Below are 5501 nucleotides of genomic sequence, written 5' to 3' on the forward strand. Positions count from 1 at the left end.
ACATACTCCAGTATTATCTTCATATATTATTACATTATTTTGTGATGGTGTGCATCTAAATGCTTCCCAAGTCTGTCTGAATAGATTCCCAGGAAATAAAGCATACCCCTCGGTTCACTTTTTTTCTATTAAAGTGGGAAATGTGTTGCATGTCAGGTATTTATTTAATTATTTAATATGTGATGGATGTGTTTAACTTTAACGTAAATTGCCTGGCGTGTATATTCGCTTCCCTATTGCGGAGTGGAAATAGATCACATGGGAAAATTTTACCATGCTGTGTTTGATGGTTTGGGGCTGTGGGTCTTGGTTTGTCATAATCTCTTTAGTTTGACTGAAGAAGAGGCAAGATAGTAGATTCAATGAGTGAGAGGTTGGGATCCATTCTAAAATGTGTTTATTTCAAGTAAAAGTGAACTACTGATAATGATTTTTTTCACATAGCATCAACATATTTCTAATACAGGTGCATTTCTTTTGAAAATGGAGTATTGCAGCAATAACAAATAGGTCCCACTGCCAATGTCAACAATATAACATGTTCCTTAGGGAAGAGGCCGGACCAGATCTTACATGGGGTTGTTGCAACATCACCAAGGTGTTCAAAAACACAATCCATCTTCCTTGCATTAGGGGTGTGGCGTCATTGCTGGTTTGCACTTTGTTCTTCCTGTTTCTGATGGGCAGAGCCGCACAGATTTGTACTCAGCACTTCCTGTCTACAGGGGTGGAGGATTTAACCTTGCTTTACGTAGACTTTTTTCCCCAAATGTTTGGTCCCTAAGAGTTGTTTTTAAGACAATTTGGAACAGAAAGTGACGATCGTGTGGTGACTCCCATGACTGATGATGATGATGTAACTCAGTGTTGTAAGACTAAAATGAAATGCAGCCTCTGCATTGATTAGTGTGTCTTATAGCTTCAAGTCTGACCCAAACCCTGTAGTTATATTTCACATTTAAACATGTTCATTACTTACTGACTATTGTTTCATTTAGCTTTATATGCAACACCTTTGACCTTATAGGTTCTCATTAAGTTTGTTTATCGCAGCATATGACTCCAGCTCTGAAAGAAAAGGAGAGAGAAAGAGTAACAGATTGCAACTTACAACAACATAAAAGCAAACCTTGCAAATAAATACGCTGAACTAAAGAAACCTTCTCAGGTAAGACCGAGACATGGATGTATGATTGGGAAAAAGCTGAGTAAGAAAAAACAACAAACTAAGATGCCAAGTTGGAGTCCCAATAAACAAAGACTAATGCAAATACAGATCCGATTTTAATGTCCATTGTCTTTTGTCAAGATTCGGGTAATAATTTGAAACTTTTGAAAATACACTTGTTTGCCTTCTTGCTGGAAGTTAGATTAGAGGGCAGACTTTTTCTCCTTTGGTCAGAGTCAGCTTACCAGATTCCCTCTGTTTCCAGTTATTGTGCTAAGCTAAGCTAACCACCTGCTGGAACCACCTATATGTTTAAAGTGCTGACATGACATTGGTTTCAATCTTCTGATCTAATTTTGGGCAAGAAAGAGAATAAATGTCGAACTCTTTCTTTAAGTTGCAAACCAAGTCTTGACAGCTACACAATTTGTTTTAATAGCCACCAGATTGTTAGTACAGTCTCATACAGTAGACAAATGGTAGCTCTGCTTTTCAATGGTTTTGGCACTCAGACTTGTGTCCATATATTGCTCAGGCAGCTCAAATGTCACAAGAGAAATAATTACATGGACCCATATCTCCATCATGTTGATTTGTATCAGTGTAGTGTTAATATCACCCTAATATATTCCTCCTATGAGATCGCTAATCTTTGGGAGTGGCTCGCTCTCTGTGTCTTTCAAGGACAGCAAAGGAATTACTTGCAGGAGAACCTTAAGACAGTGAACGGAAATTTCCCTCCGGCTATTTCAACAATGTTAATTCCTGCTTGCGCTTCCTATTTCCTGTCCTCCTCAGCATGCTTCCTGCTCTGCCATTCCTACAGTTCCTCCATCACTATTGTCCCCTGCTTGCTAAAAAGAGACGTTGTGCATTGTGAAGACAACATCCAGTTTGTCCGCAGTCACCCAAGAATTGAAACACTCCTAGAAATGAAGTGTCAGACAACAGACACTTCAAGGTTCAGATTTTCCATCTAAGAAGGATGACAGAGAGGGTTAATATCAAAAGGAAGCTCCATTTTTCCTAAAATGTATCGTTTGGTGTTTTATCCAGAGTTGTCGGTAACTAATGCAGTTAGCACAAGTACAATGTAAAAGTACACTAGACCAGTAGTACTCTGTCAGCCCAAATACCCCATTGTCACATCAAGGGCAAAAATGAGTGCTACCATCTCATTCCTGCCCCTGACAGAGTCTGTGGTGCAGGGAATGAGATTTTCCTTTTCCATCAAAATCTCAAAACCTCCCATTGATCGTCTACATTTTGATGTGACAAAGCAGAGCAATGACTCATTACTCATTTGATCCACGGACGAGCATTTCTTCGGGAATTACCTCTGACCCTTTTGGATCAAGTAAATCCAATGCAAATTGAACCAACCAAACTGGAACTCATTCATGTTAAGGCATGACCAGTTACCTTATAAACAGCCATGATTTATGATAGAGACGCTGTCCTTGCTGTTCCCACCCTCAGGTTTATCCCCCATGGAGTTCCTCAGCCCTGCATTTTATGTTCTCCTCTTTCCTCTGCAGAGTGTAGGGCAGGGCGGAGCTTTAGGAAGTGGGGTATATCCTTCCTCTCTACTGAGAACATGACTGAGGAGAGAGGCTAGAGGCCTGGATGACTGCGGCTCTGTACCAGCGATAGGACGACAGATACCACTAGCTACTTACAGCTTATCTCCTCTGTCAGTGCACTGACATGTTTACAAGTAATATTTGTATGAAACAGTCACAGGAGATAAAGTATCCTGAAATCTTTCCCCACTCAAGTAATAAACAGCAGTGCACCCAGCAGCCCTTAGAGTTAAGTTGCCTGTGAGATTTGCATTGTAATATTGACACCTGAAAAAAAACATGCTCTTCTGTCAAAACAACTCCATTGCAGCAATAGTGTATTAAAAGTGTGTTTTAGCCTTGTAATATTGTAGCTGTCTCCATCTGGATCAGTGTTATTTAGATGATCCATCCAATAAAACAATAACTCATTTTTATATGCACTCATAAGGGTGTTTAAGATTGTCTATATCACATAATGAAAAGAGTAACATTTGTTATTTGCTTTTCACTTTGATTCATACAAATTAGCCAACCATTACTGCAGATACTGTTAGATGAACATTACTCATGTTGACATATCACGCATTAACGAATCATGAGATTATTCATTTGTGTTTTCCTTCTGGACTTTTAATCTTTATGGTGGCTGTACATCTGCAGCCTGCATTGAAACAAGTCATCATTTATCACCACATTAAACAGCCATAATGACAATATGATGTGACTGCTTGTTAACATCTCAGTGGCGGAGTAACTTGAGACTGTTTGAATTCCTCTACTAAATGGATAGCATGACAAGAATGATGCAGTTTAAAGGATGCTTCAAGTTTATTCCAACTTGGATCTTATTTTTGTAGTGCTGGTTATCTTTACTTGCAAAAACATTTTAGCGATGTGTGGTCATGGAGATAAAAAGTGTTGGGGCAAAAAATGTTTCATGAAACCCCCAGGTTAGCCAAACAACAAAAGGTAAAATGATCAAAAACTGTCTTCAAACATCCATCAAAGTTAAAGCCTCTCTGTTATCAATAATTATTTCTATATAGCATTTTAGCATCTTTTAGCTCATTGTTTTGGTTTTGCAGTCAGAATTTTAGTGTTTTGGTTTACTGTCACCCCACTGCAGTTTTCAGTAACAGCATCAAATAGCGGGACGACAAAGTTAGCAACAAGTTGGCAAGCTTGATATTTTTCTCAAAGTTTGGAGGAGACCAAAACGCAGCTAAAATGACAGTGAGCATTAGATTAAAGTCAAATGGACAGAAAGACAACTCCAAATGAATTATTTTCTACAGGATGTTTAAATAAGCAACTGATTGCTAGCTGTTGATACATGAACATTTGGGTGTCAGTTTTAGTTTTAACTTCAAATTAAGTTGAAATAATATGACTACATTTGTATGAACCTGTCTGGATGTAGTTGGTCATGTTTAATGCCCTGTCTGACTTTGTTTTAGCTGTGTTCCCAGATCTTAGGAACAGTTTAGTGAGTGTAGTATAATCATACCTAATAGAAATGACAGCCAGAATTATGATAAATAAGACCTTTTTATTAAAACAAACATTGAATTACCTTTTATTCATCAGGAAGATACGAGGTAAAACACAAATTCTGCTCTGTTTGATTACATAACAGAGGATCCCTTAGTGCGGGGCGACTTGCCAACCAGTGTTTAGCTCATTGCTCTCCCCAACCCACCATAATGAATTCATTAGAGCGCAAGTAAGATGAGATCTTGATTAAAAACAATTTGGGTGCTAACTTATTTATTAAGGTGGTGGCCAAGTGGTGTTTACCAGCTCCTGTGGGCCACTCAGTGCAGTAATCGCCGTCACATGACTCAATATACTGAATGAATAATACACAAACCCAGAGGCAGGCACCCACACATTCATATAACACTTGCAAGTGTATGGTGCACTTATCTCCTTTCGCAACTCAGGCCAGCTGGCACCTCATCATACCAAACAAATTATTACTCTCTCTCCCCCTTCTCTCTCTCTCTCTCTTTCTCTCTCTCTCTCTTTCTCGACCCCCCCTCTCCATCATATGTCACTGTCCCAGTCCTTACACCCACCTGCTTGTACAGCTAACCTACCCAAAGGCCCATGGAAATGAATTGCACCGCCGAGGTAATAAAGAGAGTAAATCCTGGTTTTGTTCTCGGACGATGGCCTGGGTGTAGTGGGGGCAGGTATTACCATATTAAGCCCGGGGCAGAAGGGGATCACAGCCCAGCACTCCCTCATTACACACCGTCTAGTGGGGATTTACTGCTTTTCCCAAAAACAGCTTGCGCACAGCTGTAGTTTTAGTCCGTGCTGTGTTCGGGTCATGTGCCAGGTATTTCATGATTGAAAACAAAAGTTCTGAGTCATGTTTCAGCGAAAAATGTTCATGTGTTTTATGATAAATTGTGGAAATTGGTGGTGAAAGTCCTGCTGCTCTGCTATGCTCACATGGCATGTTGGCTTCATGTGTGAGAGGGTTTTGTGCATATGGGATGGGGACCCATTCAAAGCAGGTACTTTTAACATCATTATAGCTCACCTGAATCAGTATATGATGTCTAAAATATTCTCTCTCCTGTAGGATTTTGTAGGTTTGACCATAAAATCTGATATACAGATTATAGTTAGTAGTGATATAATTTCATGATAATTATCATATCTCTGTCTGTTCAGTATTAGCTAGTGAGGCAGTATGACCAGCTTGCACAGTGACTGCAACAAACAAAATAAAACCATTCATTTTGAACAGATTTTCC

The sequence above is a fragment of the Anoplopoma fimbria genome, chromosome 17 (genome assembly GCF_027596085.1).
Source record: "Anoplopoma fimbria isolate UVic2021 breed Golden Eagle Sablefish chromosome 17, Afim_UVic_2022, whole genome shotgun sequence".
NCBI classification, from domain to species: Eukaryota; Metazoa; Chordata; class Actinopteri; order Perciformes; family Anoplopomatidae; genus Anoplopoma; species Anoplopoma fimbria.